The following is a 15,754-nucleotide window of genomic DNA, read 5'->3' as shown; positions in this document are numbered from 1 at the left end:
GTAACAGCCGGGCTCGTAATGACACGAAGAGTAGAGAACAAGCCAAGTTGGAGAAAGATAAGGAGCACTAAAATGACTGCTTTCTCATCGCCAGCTCCAGATCAGTGGAGAGTGTTTTCAAAGGGGAACAAGTCGAAACTTTTAGCTGAAGAGTGATTCGACTGACCCCTTTTCCCTTGAAGGGGAGATAAAGAATAGAAAGGAGAGGATATGAAATGCTGGCTGGCATATAAATATTGGAGGGTGAGCTGTATAATAATTAGCCCATTTAATTAGCCGTCTGTGTCGGATTGTGTGCAACTTTCCCAAATGACAGTAAGCGGCACTGACGCTCAAACCGACCACAGAGTGGACATCTGAGACCAGCACCACATGCTTTCTGACTCTCACATACTGTACAAGGACACACACACACACACGCTTGCTGAGAATGAGCAATCCAAAAAGAGCTCATCAGCGTAGCCATATGCTTTACCACACACACTTTAACACTTATTTGGTCATAACTCCAATTTGTAGCACACACACAGAAACAAACAAATGCATTAAATATATTAACAGCTATTTCCAAATTTTGTGTATCATTTAAATAATTTATTTAGGTAACACTTTTGTATAGGGGCCAATTCTCACAATTAACTAGTTTCTTGTTAGCATGCCAATTATTAACATATTGGTTGTTTATTAGCACTTATAAACCACATATTCTGTTTGACCATATTCTACATCCCTAATCCTAGTTAATACCTGAATTTAACAACAACCTACTAACTAACTATTAGTAATAATTAAAATTGTATACCATTTTAAAAATATGTTAAAAGGAACACCTTTTAATCATATAAAAAGCTCTGTCATAAACAGCATAAATAATACTGTAAACCATGTCAAAAACTATTGCCATAATTTTCCATAATACCATAGTGTTCTTTGATGTAAGTAGCATTTTAAAATACATGATTTTTACATGGTATTTAGTTTTTATATGTACTGCATTTATACAAACACCTACACTACTGTTCAAAATTACAATCTGTAAATATTTTAAATATGTCTATTTTAATTTTTCAATCTCACCAAGACTCAATTTATTTGATTATCAATACAGGAAAAACTGTAATTTAAAAAAAAAAAAAAAAAATTATATATATATATATATATATATATATATATATATATATATATATATATATATATATATATATTAGTAGTAGTAGTAGTACAAAAAAAATAAGGGTTTGTTTCATATGTTTCATAAATGTAATTTATTCCTTGATGGAAAGGTGAATTTTCGGCACCATTACCATGCTGGTTTGCTGCTCAAGAAAAAGATGATTTCTCATTAGTATTGTTCTAGTAAAAAAATGTTTTTGTATAAAACCATAATACATATTTTCAGCACTCCAGTATTTGAAATCTAAATTTTTTGTAACCTTATAAATTTATGTGTGTGTGTGGGTGTGTGTGTGTGTGTGTGTGTGTGTGTGTGTGTGTGTATATATTATATGGTTGGAAGATGAAGGAAAGATTCTCTGACCCGAGGGAAGCCACGACAGATGAAATGAATGTGTCTATGTTACAATGAGATAGATTGCATCATAAATGTTAGATCATTTTTTATCAAATCGCAGAATTAAATATTAAAAGGATGGATAATGAACTGCACTATCTCCTGTTCTCAGTCCAGAACACTTTTCAAGACTTTTGACAGACAGCGAGTCACAGTGGTACAATAGAGCAGCCCACAATAATCCTGGTTTCAAACTGCTTGCTAAATCTCCCTAACTATGTCAGCCTTCATTATCTTGCTTCATGTTTTCGCTTGTGACGGCTACCAATAGTAAACTCCAACAAATCTTTATGTTACGAAGTTGAATGAGAAGTTTCAGTTATTTCAGGCAGAGCTTTAAGCTTATATTATAAAATATGTCAGTAGCTCTTTTTGTTGCTAACAAAGGCTTAGTAGAGGAGCTAAAAAGGGTCTAGAAGCTTCTTCTCCTGTGTGACATTTTCCCCATTACAGCTGCGACTGTGGTGCGTTATTGAGGATGTATCTGTGGCACAGATCTTAGGCAGTGCTCACAGAAAGAGAAAAGAGTGACACTATCAAAGAGACGAGGCAGTCAGGAGCCCAACCTGGGGAATTAACTTCCTCTTTCTGACCTACAGGATAACTCAGACACATACACACACACACACACACGCAAAGGCTGTTTCATAACACTGAGGTAAATGTACCCTACTGCTTTATGATTCCTCTAGTATGTCCTTTACTCAAAAAGTAGAGTTTTATTGTCGTGTGATGGTATCAAATGATATACAGTAAAGCACCATAATACTAAATGATTACCATATTCATATACTAAGCCATTTATACAGTACTAAGTGACAACTCAAAGGAAATCAATCATGATACGTAAGCAAAAACATGGTATTTCTATATAATGTATAGCAAATGTTCAATGTAGTATGTAGTAGTACCATGGAATATCATTTTAAAACTGCATCATAATAGTAATGTAACTTGATACCATCACTAAACCATGGTACCAGTACATTTTAAAAGCAAAGCCACAGAATTTTTTGTTCTGTTCTGTGTTTTTCTTTCTTTTTTTTTCTTTTCTTTTTTTTGGTATTACCACAGTACATAAAAAATAAAATAACACCGCCATAAAACCATGTCCAAAAAATTTAGATATCATGTTACTTTTTGTAATTATATTTACTTATTTATTTTTTACATTACTGAATTGCTGTAAGAGATGGTTTAGTACACTCACTAAATGATGGAAAGATGGGTAGAATGATAGATAGATAGATAGATAGATAGATAGATAGATAGATAGATAGATAGATAGATAGATAGATAGATAGATAGATAGATAGATAGATAGATAGATAGATAGATAGATAGATAGATAGATAGATAGATAGATAGATAGATAATGAATGGCAGGTGAACAAATTAGTTTTAGTAAGTGTCCATGAAGTTAACACACACACAATTCAGGTAAAGTGATAAAGAGCAAAGTGAAAACAGCCGGAGTGGCAGATGTCTCCTCCATAGGCATCTGAGGAACGAAGGCAGCCGAGCAAGCCCAGCACACTCTCTCCAGGCTTGAGCATCCAGCTCAGGCCTCCACACTGTGGGTCACCTCCAGAAGTTAATGACCCTCTCTGGGTCTGAACCGGTCCACCACAGGTGGCACATTAACCCTGCGGCACAAAAGAAGTGGCCTGTAAACTCCTCACAGCATGAGGACAAATTTATCAGATCTGTGTGAGTAAAGAACATTGACAACTTGGACAGCTAGACAAATCTCCTCAATTTAGCCACCATCCCTCAGCGCATGTTACACACGATCTGCACATTTCTAACTCTTACTTGCAGACAGGTAAGCACGCTCACATCCCCACAGAAATCACACACTCGCAACCAAGTGGTGGCGACAAATCAAAGTTCTTCTCTGAATTTCTTTGTGTACTATCCTCCTGATGCTTCTCATTGTAGCAATGCACAGCTGCTGTATCAGAACCGCTGATTAATCAATAATTCAGTATGGAGAGTTAATGTTTGATGAGCAGAGCTCCTGTGGTCAAGCACTAACGAATGGTGGCCGTGATGGTTAGCTGGGAACGATTTTTTCAATCAGGATAAAGAGGCAGACGTCATGTGGACTGAAACACAAACTTACACGCTCCTGAAAGGTGCACTCTAACCTGCTTTGTGGAACATAGATGAAGTGCACAAAAGACTTTTGGCTTTAGCACATTTACATCTTCTCTCCAGTGAGATGCTCATGGATATTGAGAAGAAGAATAAAGCACTTTCCTTTGGCCCCTTTTTTTAACAATGTTTACTGTTCCTAGAAGGAGGGAAACAAGGTAGAACACATGACTATGGGATATTAAGCTCTGCTGAAGACACCTATATTCAAACCTGAAAGGCCAATGACACATGAAGACATAGGCAGGCCTACCTGCCCAAAGTACAGTATATAAATGCAGTCGCATGTGTCATTCCCTTTGTTTAGTCCAGCACTTCACCGAGCCTCCAACTGCGTGGGGCCCAGAGGTGTTGAACCTCGTTTCCCTCCTTCTGGGAACAGTGGTTGCATGCATAACTCAACATTACCATTCAGTTGGTTTACTCGAAATTACTATGGAACATATATTCACGCCCTGCAAAGTCACCAAACTAAACATAAGGGACCAGCACTGCCACATGCTTTTCATGGGAGCAACGGACCCTGCCTTGCAATCCCTGCGGTGATCACAGACTTTGCCACCATTGACACAATGATATCTAGTCGGTAAACCAGTAAACAAACGTGTGCAGTAACGCCCAACTAGCTGCTGCAAAAATGTCTTTCACGGACACTCTAAAAAATGCCCATGACATTGCCATGCCCCTCACTGAGTGTGCATGGACCACTTAGGCAGGGCCAAACCTCTGCTCTTGCATTCAATAGAAATCGCCTCCACAATCCAGTGCGAAAGATGCTGATTAGACAGTGGCTTCTCCCGAACTGGGTTGGCAAAACACACAAACAGCTGATCAGAAGTACACGCAGCCTGCGTCTGCTACAAATATCTATGTAGAGCCCACACAGGACACAATGCATGTAGCTTCCTATCCTCCTCAGAGTCAATAGAGAGGTTTGACAGAGCAGGCAGCTCAAATGAAAGGGAACTATATGTCCCCGATAAGACTTTAGGTGTTTATGTTGCATTTGGATGCAACAAACTCTTGACCCATCCAACGTGAACTGGATGCATGTGGGATGCACTGACTGCACATGTATGTACAATAAAAATAATAATAATAAATAGAACAAGTAAGTAAGGAATAACAATATATACATTGACAATTGTGTGTGCAGTTATATTACAATAGACAGTTTTGTATGTACAGGTCTAGTATGTTCAAATCTGAAGTGTAGATTAAGTATGTGTGTTGGATAAATAATTGTATGAGAGTTTAAATAGTGTTATGTGTTCCACAGTTATTGTCAAGTGTTCATGAGATAGACTGCCTGAGAGAAGAAACTGTCTCTTTGTTTGAGAAGAGAGGGTTGTACCAAGGATTTGCTCAGCAGTCCGGACTACCCTTTGTAGTCTTCTGAGGTCAGAAAAAATCCCAGAGCCCGCAAATGAAAAACAAGCCCTTGTGTCTGCAACACTACTTGCTGTTTGCAGCCAGGAGCAGGTGATCAAAACAGGCAAAACACTCTCATGCCCCAATGCCATAATAGTGCCAAAACCGCCTGCCTCCATTTCATGAGCCCATGCCCACCGAAGCTCCTCACTCCCCTGGACGCGCTTGGCTGGCAGGCTTTGCGAGCCAGCCTGTCAGCCCCTTCGGGAACCGCCCCCCACACCTGACGACCACGAAGCCCAGACAGCGTCCCGTACTGCTGGCAACTTCAACACCTGGTCAGTCAGTTCACCGATGTGTTCTCTCCCCAGACAGGGCGGACCCACGTACTCAAACACGATATCCGCACAGCACCCGGAGTGATCGTCCGGCAGTGGCCCTATCGTGTTCCGGAGGCTCGACGCCACGCCATTGAGGAGGAGGAACAGGAGATGTTGAGGCTAGGAACCATTGAACCATCACGCAGCCCTTGGTCCAGCCTCATTGTGATGGTCCCAAAGCCCAACGGCACCTTCCTGTTTTGCAACGACTTCCACCGCCTGAATGAAGTTTCCGAGTTTGACGGCTACCCAATGCCGTGGGTGGATGAACTCCTGGATCGCCTAGGCAGGGCCCGGTATATCTCAACTCTTGACCTCACCAAGGGCTACTGGCAGGCCAAGCCGAAGACGACGTTCTTGACCCCTAGTGGCCACTAGCAATACCGGGTCCTACCCATCGGCCTGCATGGGGCAGCGGCCACCTTCCAGCGGCTTATGGACATCCTCCTGCGGCCCCACCAGGCCTATGCCGCCGCCTACCTAGAAGATGTGGTCATACACTTCGAGACTTGGGAGGACCACCTGGAGCGGCTACGGAAGGTGCTGTCAGAACTCTGCCAGGCTGGGCTGACCGCCAACCCCCATAAGTGCCACCTGGCCCTCACCGAAGCCAAGTACCAAGTGGGCCGCGGCGTCATTTGACCCCAGGAGAAGAAGGTGGCGGTGATCCTTTCCGCGCCATGGCCCACCACCAAAATGCAGGTACGGGCCTTCTTGTGTTGGCGGGTTACTACCGCTGTTTTATTCCTAACTTCTCCTCCTTAGCCTCTCCCCTGACAGACCTAACCAGGAAGTGGCAGCCGGAGAAGGTTTCATGGAACCCGGAAACGGGAGAGCGCGTTCCGACTTCAATCGCCGCTTCCTGTTGCAAACGGATGCATCCGATACCGGGTTGGGAGCCATCCTCTCCCAGGTCCTCGACAGTGAGGAACACCCGGTCATCTATGTCAGCTGGAAGCTGACCTCAGCGGAGCGATGGTATGCGACCGTTGAGAAGGAGGCATATATATATATAGCAGCACCAGCCACAATATAATTAAAAAATAAAGTTTACCATCATTCAACCTCTCTGTCAAATCCTCTGGTTTTCATATATTTGGTGTTCCTTTACATTAATCTGTGAGAGCAGAAAGTGCTTTAACATCAATCCAATTACACATTGCAGACATCTTCTTTGCTTTCTGCGGAGAGAGAAAGACAGAGAGAGATGCTGTGGCATGAAAGACCATATTAACACTCATTGAAGCGTGTCTGGTGGTTCTGTTTAAATGAGGCCCTTCACACTCCACTTCCCCATTTTAAGAAACACTGGAATCACCTTCATTAAAAAGAGAACAACATTCTTTAAATAATCCTAATCCAACTTTGAAGGATTTTGGGACCCTGGTTTCAGTTGTTCTATTATTAAAATGCAGCCGCATGGCTCAGACATGATGGTGTTGCTCTGTTTGCTATGTAAGAAGTAAAGTCTTGGAATGCAACAAGTATTGCTTTTTTTTAAGTAATAATGCATAAAAATACCATAATATGTTTGCAGATTCTTCTGCTACAACCAGTTATTTTACTTTGAAGTGTGCGTTCCATGTCAGAATTTCTGTTTTTGTTTTGGTCAGTGTGATTCTGCCCACTGTCAGTTTACCCGATAGCATTACAACCCCACAGATTACAAATCATTGGACACAGCGCACTGCAGCTATGGAAGCAAACAAATAAACTGGGTCAGATATTGCAGATTCTACCTGACTTAAAAAGCCTTGGTGTTCATCTAAAAAGATCTATGAGAAGAAGCTTATTAAACATAGATAAATCATCTCATCAATTTACAGTGTAAGGTTTGTTACTTCCACTGTCAAATTAGTTTTTTCCTGTTGTGTGTCCTCAATCTGGCAACCCTCATGAGCGCCGATGAGGATGAAGGAGTGAGAGAAATTATAGTTTTTACATTGGTCTATCTATCTATCTGTCTATCTATCTATCCATTCATCCATCTATATGTCAATCATATATTTATCTATCTATCTGAACCTTAAATTGCCCCTATTATGGATTTTTGAAAAGTACCTTTCATGTAGTGTGTAACACAGCTCTAACTGAATGAAAACATCCTGTAGATTTTTAAATCTGAAAGTGCACCATGTATAAAATTATTGTTTCTCAAAAGAAAGAGTCGACTCTGAATCATTGAAATTAGTCATTTTTCAAACGAATCCCAAGCCATTTCATGCTGAAGTCAATATGAAACATTAGCATATTGCCCGCCCACCTGTTGGTCTTTTTGCATTGGTCTATGAAAATGCAAATGCATTCTTTGCCACTAGGTGCTACTTTTGGAGTGGTAAAATAGCGGTTTCTTTAATTACCCATAATAGGCACACTTTTAATTCCAGAGTAAAAAGTTCAACATTACACACAGGAAGCAAGCTTAAATTCTAGCCTGTTCTTTAAGACCACTGACATACTTTGAGAGCTGGTGTGTTTAACAGCCTCAATCTGGTGTCCATGCCTCCGTTACCAAAACTAATTATCGTCCAACCCCGCAGTCATTGCCATAAAAAGTCCCCAAATTATCAGACACATGGCGTCTCACCTTCACACACCCTGGCTACAGAGAGCTCAACAGCCCGCAACAGGTGTATGTTTGATGCATATGTAGTGATCTTCCACACCCAGTTAACAATGTTAAGATGCTCCTTTGTGGCTATAAAGAGACAACCTTATAGTCAAAGTCACAATTTGTACTGAATTCTCAGAAACAGGTTTTCACAGATCTTGTCAAGTCAAGGTGACTCTTGATCTTGTCTCTTCAGTCGGTGTTGGCATCATGTTACTTAGTCTCTGGAAATAAACAGCAGAGAGTAAAAAATTAATCAACATGTTTAAAAGCTTTTAGGTAGGTTTTTATGGGACTGATAGGTTAGTTATCGTGGCTCTGAAGCACAAAAAATGCCTCAATGACTGTGTATGTGCACACACTGAACAGTAATCAATCAGTGGAGCATGGCTGCCATTGTGCAGTTGATAAATGAGCCATTGATAATCGTATTAATACGTGGACTGCGCTGAACATTAAGGCCATGGATGTCTACAGAGGGGAAACAGATGGACTCACCCCATGTGGGGGAAGTGTTAAACTCTCTCTTTCACTGTCTTGCTCTCTCTATTTCTCACTCTCTCACACTGACTCTAATTCTGCATATAAAAACGTCTGTGGGGGGACTTGAGAGGGTGGGTTTATCCTTTTTCCTTTCCATTTCCTTTTCTTTAGTTTACCAATTTCTTCTTTGTATTATGTTTCTATCTACCTTTCCTTCTGTTATTCCTTGAGTTTACATTTCCTTCCTTACTTCCTTCCTTCTTTTTCCTTTCCTTTGTCTTTCCTTCCTTTTAGTTTCCTATCTTTCCATTTCTTCCAGTCCTTCCCTTTTTCCTTCTCCCTTTTTGCTTGCTACTTTTGTGTTTGACATTCTTTCCATCATTTTATTTGACTTTGCTTTCCTTACTTTTCCCATATTCAATTCCTTGCTCCATTTGTTTCTTTCTGCCGTCATTCTCCTTCAATCCTTTCTTTTACTCCATCTATTTTGCTTTTTTCCTTTTCTGTCTGTCATTCCTTCTTTTCTTTTACATAACTTTGCTTCCACTTCCTTTTCATACCTTAGTTTGTTTGTTCCTTTTTCATCCTTATTTGTTCCTTCCTTTCTTTTTAGTTTGCCTTTTCATTTCTTCCTTCCTTTTTTAGTTTGTTAAATCCTTTCCTTCCTTCCTTTTCTTGCTCCTTACCTCCTTCCTCCATTTGTCCCTTCTATCATTTGTTTGTTGTTTACATTGTTTCTTTCTTACTTTTCATCTGATCTGTCCATTTCTTTTTTCTTACCAAATTTACAAATTTTCCTTTTCCTTTTCGTTTTGCCTCCTCCCTGTTTATTCCTTTCTTTTGTTCAATTAATTTTCTTCCTTCCCTTTTCTGTAGTTCCCTTCCATCCCATCTATCCATTCCTTTTCTTGCCAAAATTCAACTTTTCCTTTCCAATTTCCTATTTTTTTCTTTCTTTTTTTCACTCTTTTTCTTTATTTTCCTCCTCCTCTGTTTCTAATCCCACACTTTTTACTTCCTCTCCCCTCCTCTCTTTTACCAACAACTCAGCTGGACAATATGAAGACGCACCCGGCACAAAAAAAAAATCTGGCTTTACTGTGTATGGGTGTTTGTGTGTACATTTGTTGTGTATGAGTGTGAGAGAGACAGAGAGAGAGAGAAAGAGAGAGAGGCGTTTGACCAAAAAAAAGCAGTTCTGTCCAGCATACATGCATACAAATGTACAAAGCCTCTATTCTTCAGAGGGCCAGTGTGTAAAGGAGACTGTTGCTTTAGAGGCATCCATCAAAGCTGTGGTACCAGCAGCAGGGCTCTGAGAAACTACACTGGGAAACAGCTTTGATTGACAGGCTGATCATAGCGCTCACTCTTATTCAGATGAATCGAAGAGAAGTCAAAGGCAATCCAGTTGAGATGTCCAGACACCATTTCTCTCTCTGTTATATTTACACTCTTAGGCTACATTTACACCTAAAACTAAAGTGCCTATTTCAATCCTTTGTAAAAAATAAAATAAAATAAATAAATAAATAAATGAATAATCACGTCAAATGTCAAATTGTAAACTCATTGCTGTAAACTAAAAAAGGGACAATATATATTTAAAAGAAAGGGAAAAAAAGTTTACATCAAAACCCAGTGAAATCTGACTTGGAAATCATATCTGGAGCCAGAAAGAAAAATAATATATATGTATGTTAATACACTTTCGTTCAAAAGTTTGGGATCAGAATTCATTTTTTTTTTTTTTTTTTTTTTTTTTTTTTATAAGAGTTTCTTATGCTTATCAAGGCTGCATTTGTTTTAATCAAAAATACAGGGGGGAAAAATGTACATCAAAAAATATTATTACGATGTAAAATAACATTTTACATTAACATTAAATTCTAATTTATTCCTGTGATACAAAGCTGAATTTTCGGCATCACTTCTCCAGTCTTCAGTGGGTCTGTCCTGATAATAAAATAACCGTCTAATCGCGATTATTTGATCTAATGCCGCTTTCTAGGCAACCCGTTACCCATGTTTCTTCAACTTTCTACCTGTGAAGGTGCACTGGAACAGCAGTCAAACCCGAGACTTCCCACCCGTGAACTCGTACTAGATCGATTTACTCCTAGTTTCGAGCTCTGAGGTCATAGCCCATGAAACAACAATGGCAGCCCCTACGTATAATATTGCCTACGGATGACGCGCTTATTCAAGTGGTACACATTGAAAAAATAGATTTTAGGATAATATAACGTTGCAATAAAATTAATAATCTAGCTCCAATTCCTTGCGATCAGGAAGTTTGGCGTAACTTGCCTGGAACGCTACAAAGTCATGACTCACGGCTCAAAAAACCTGCCTGGAACGCAGCATAACAGACAACCGCGATTACAGTGCTTTTATATGGCACGAAGGGGGAGTCATATACCAAAAGAAACAGAAAAGCACCTGCTTTTCATGCACTGTATAGCCTATATCATCTGAAGCAATTCCATTTCTTAATGTGAGGGACAGGACTGTATTTACATTGTTTAATTTAAGTTTACATAAAGTCATCTTCCTTCTGCTGCAGCTGTCTGTCATTCTCCCCTCAGTATTTAAACAGCAAGTCACATTTATGACAGTCAGCACTGTAAAACTCTTTCTCCATGGTGATATATTCTCATTATAATACTTGTTGTGAAGATAAAGGTCTAGAGATTCGCATTAAAATTACATCTTGCTGGAGTTCATTGCTCTCTCATTTATCTTCTCTGTTTGTACCATGTGGAGGGCAGTGCTGCTGTGACTTACTGTATGTTGCTTCAAGCACATCATTCTGCACCCTGGATGTGCATAAGAGCGTTGTGCCACTCTGGTTGAAGCGTTTAACATTATCAAAGTTTTGCACACAGAAAGATTATTAGAAGCCTTTATTTTTCTATGATTTCTATGTATTTTGTAAGAATACAAGTAGTTAACAGAAAAAAAAAACATGTTTAAATTTTATTTTATGAACCAAAGATTTTGTTTTAAAGCTGCTAATTTATACATTCAGCTAGTTATATATTTTTATTCAAATTTAGTTTTTCTTTATAATGAGGAAGTAAGTATTTAGTGGATTATGTTTGACAAAGGGTTTAAAAAAGAGTGACTACTACTGATATTCTGTAGTGGTGTAGAAAAAAAATAGCGCTGGTGTTGGATCGGTATTGATCGGTATTCTTAGAATTTAACCTTACACTGCAAAATAAAAAATAAAAAAAGATTAAAACATAACATCTTAATTATTTACTGAACCCTTAAATTAATCACAATTATATAATGAAAGCCATAAAAAACAGACAGTTAATCATCATAAACGTCATAATCACCAATCCCTAAAACAGACAATTAATAATGGAATAACGCAATAACAATAACACTAACGCAATAACGGTGACTATTTTTAGACAATTAATCGTCAGCCAGATTTCATAATACTGACAGCCCTAGTCTTCAGTGTCACATGATCCTTCGGAAATTAATCTAATATGCTGATTTATTATCAGTGCTGGAAACCGCTGTGCTGGATAATATTTTTTTTTTGGAACCTGTGATACTTTTTTCAGAATTATTTGATGAATAAAAAGTTAAAAGAAGAGCATTTAGTTAAAAATGAAATATTTTCTAACAATATACACTACCTTTTAAAAGTTTGAGGTCAGTAAATTATTATTATTATTTTTAAGTAATTAAAACTTTTATTCAGCAAGGATGTGTTAAAATGATAAGAAGTGATAGCAACGATTTATATTCTTAGAAAATATTTATATTTAGAATAAATACTGTTCTTTTTAACTTTTTATTCACCATATATGAATGTATACTTTTATATATAATATGAATATATACTTTTCATATACTTTTTATTCATATATATATATATATATTTGGCAGTACAACTGTTGCTAGCATTGATCAATCTAACAATAAATCAGCATATTGAAATAATTTCTGAAGGATCATGTGACACTTTAGACATGGAGTAATGGCTGATGGAAATTCAGCTTAGTATCACAAAAATAAATAATATTTTAAAATATGTAAAAATAGAAATCATTATTTAATATATTTCTCTAAATTTTGTTTGGTCTAAACTTTAAGGAGTACACTAGCTTATAGACCTCGAAGCTAACAAAGATTAACAAAGAAAGCTACAAAACTCTAATGGGGTCATACATGAAACATGTTGATTAGTCACAATAATATGCACTGTATTATTTGTAATGCTTTGCCCGAAGACCTATTTATAGATCATTATGCTTGTATCCACAAATTAATTTCTATAAACACAGCATATTCCACCTCAGACTAACAAAATAGTCGATTACATGCCTCAAAAGAGATATTAAGCAATGACAGAGAGGTTAAATAATTCACATCGGTAGGCAACCCATAAAAGTCTTCCATCTGGAAGTCACTACTCATTCCCAACAACATGCATCCCCATGCAATAAGACTGGCACATTTGTAAATCTCATATGTAGCTGTTAACGGCCCGTTAGATCATCTGTCACTTTTAGAGGACAGAACCAGAAATGAGAGAGAGAGAGAGAAAGTGAGAAAGGAGAGAGAGAGAGGAAGGGAAATTGGGTGTGGGGGGGGGGGGGTGGTCTAACAGCACACCCCGGAGGGTCTTTGCTCAAATAATTCCTCTTAAGTCTCATTTGTTTAGCAACGGACCCGGCGTGGTATTAAAAATGCTGCCAATTTCCATTCCCCTTGATATGCATTACTCACTACTGGAGGTCACCATTACAATGGCATAAATATTGTTTCAAGATTGGACTCCACCTCCTTAACTATTTTTTATATTGTAAAAGTGCATGATATTAACTCTAATGTAATTTATTATAATGTATGAATGCATATAATGAAGTAATCATGTTGATAATGTAAAAAAAACCCACCTTAACAAAATGAAACACCTTAACATAAAGATACACTCATATTAAGCTCATGTGGATGGACTAATACAGTTTATCTGGTGTGTGTGTGTGTGTGTTTGCTCTTGTTTTTGTGACATATCAAGACACAACTCTGTATAATGACATGGGTATGACACAGGTATTACAAGGAGAGGGTGACTTACGAGGACATAACACATGTCCCCATTTTTTCAAAATGCTTATAAATCATACAGAATTAGTTTTTATTATTATTATTATTATTATTATTATTATTATTATTATTATTATTATTATTATTATTATTGAGAAAGTAAAAATGCACAAAGTTTCCTGTGAGGGTTAGGGTTAGGTGTAGGGTTGGTGTAGGGCCATAGAATATACAGTTTGTACTGTATAAAAACCATTACGCCTATGCATTACGCCTTTTCACCAAAAACAAACGTGTGTGTGGTCCTTGTATTGCCTTTGTTTTGGGTGTATAATGTAGTAATACCATTAAATTTTCACCTTGTGGAGACATTTCTTGGTCTCTATGAGGAATTAAGGTAATAAATCATATAGAATGAAGTTTTTAGAAAATCTAAAATAGCATAAAGTTTTATGTGAGTGGTAGGGTTGGGGTAAAGAGATAGAAAATACAATTTGTACGTTATAAAAACCATTACGTCTATGGAATGCCACCATAAACCATGAAAACCAGTGTGTATGTGTGTGTACTTATCTAACAAAACTAAATATGACAATTATGGATGTCCTGTTTAGAGATAAACAATAGATGTTTAATTCAATGTGTCACTATCTTTATTTAATTATTTAGAAGTCTGTCATTGTCCATGTTTAGTGAAGTAAATGTGTGTTTGTGTGTGATCGGTGTGCACTTATGCCTCACATCAGTGCTTGTACAACATTAGCTAAACACCATATAGTGCATGCCAACTAGTTTTATCACACACACACACACACACACACACACAATCAGTATGTGGTTTCTTACAATACAGAAATTAAACATCAAAATGCATACATCATAAGAGTGAATCAAGTATAAAAACAAAATTCCTCTGCAAAGTAACATTTTTTATTTTATATATTGCAGTAAAGTGTGGACAAAGCAGAGCGCCACACACACAAGTGCAACCATGCATGCGCCTTTGCTCCGTCCAATTGCAGCCCATTCGAGGGGAACCACAGGCTTAAATACTTGCATTTTAATGACACCCAACAGACCTCGTTGACATCACGTCTGAGACAGAATGATTAAGTATTGAAGGACAGAAGTCTTACTGCTTATCCTACACTGTAAAGCACAACATGCTCAAATGTTTACAAGTGTGCGGACGTCTCAATAGGGTCAGCATAATGAGACAGGAGTGTAGCCACACACAATAAAGATGACAGATTGCAGATGTTAAATTGGTTATCTAAACAATTACCTTAAACTGAAATGACCATGGTCTCCCTGCGCATAATTAATACTCTCAGAGATGTGTTTGTATGCAGAATGAAAATGATCTGGCTGCATATCTAACATCACTGCAGACTGCTGTCGGTGGGCAGAGCTCATTTCACACAGAGCTGCTGATACCCCCACTCATAACCGATCAATGTTTTGTTGCATTTAAACATGCATTTGAAAAATACACATGCAATTCATAATGTTGATCTACTGTATGCATTAATATAACTAATACCCAATTAGGACTACGGACAGAATCATAGCACACCTGAGACCCTGACCATGTGCTCCTGTAGGTAATGTTTGCTGCTTTCTCTCTTTATACCTCCCAACCTCGCAAATGCATTATCTAGGTAGCTGATCTTTATCTGTTTGAGCGTGCAACTCGTATTAATTGTTTAAAGGTGAGTTTTCTCTCTTTGGCCAATAAAAAATGCATCCTCTCCAGATCGATTGTTGTTGCTAGGAGACAGAAGCATCCTGAGGCGAGGCAGCATCCCAAACGCCAGACGTGTGTTTTCTACTACAGCAACGGCACTATTTCTCTCTCCCTCTCCCTCCCTCTCTCTCTCTAGCTCTCACTCGCTCGCTCTCTGATGAGTGAGGGCAGTGTTGTCAGCCTCTCTGCTGCGCTCCCTGCGTGCGGACCCACACAAACGGAGTTAAGGAACAGTTTGAAATACGGCAAAGAAGAGGAAAAATGCAAGATTGCAGACAGAAGGAATGTTTAACAGAGGTAATGCATTTTTTTTTCACACAGAATACTAAATAAGCTTTGCTGCTGTTTTATAACACTGGAAA

At 38.3% G+C, this 15,754-nt stretch overlaps 1 protein-coding gene across 1 annotated transcript in view; it reads left to right on the top strand.

Moving 5' to 3' along the window:
• Nucleotides 1-15,488: 15,488 nt before the first annotated feature.
• Nucleotides 15,489-15,754, top strand: part of LOC113118191 (metabotropic glutamate receptor 3-like) — a 35,502-nt gene continuing 35,236 nt past the window's right edge. Inside the window, exon 1 of the mRNA XM_026287167.1 lies at nt 15,489-15,689. The gene's annotated coding sequence lies outside the window, so the exon portion shown is untranslated. The remainder of the gene's footprint in view (nt 15,690-15,754) is intronic.

This window comes from Carassius auratus, chromosome 18, assembly GCF_003368295.1.
Source record: "Carassius auratus strain Wakin chromosome 18, ASM336829v1, whole genome shotgun sequence".
In the NCBI taxonomy this organism is placed as follows: domain Eukaryota; kingdom Metazoa; phylum Chordata; class Actinopteri; order Cypriniformes; family Cyprinidae; genus Carassius; species Carassius auratus.
The sequence above is the reverse complement of the archived record's forward strand: the minus strand, read 5'-3'. Positions and strand labels throughout refer to the sequence as shown.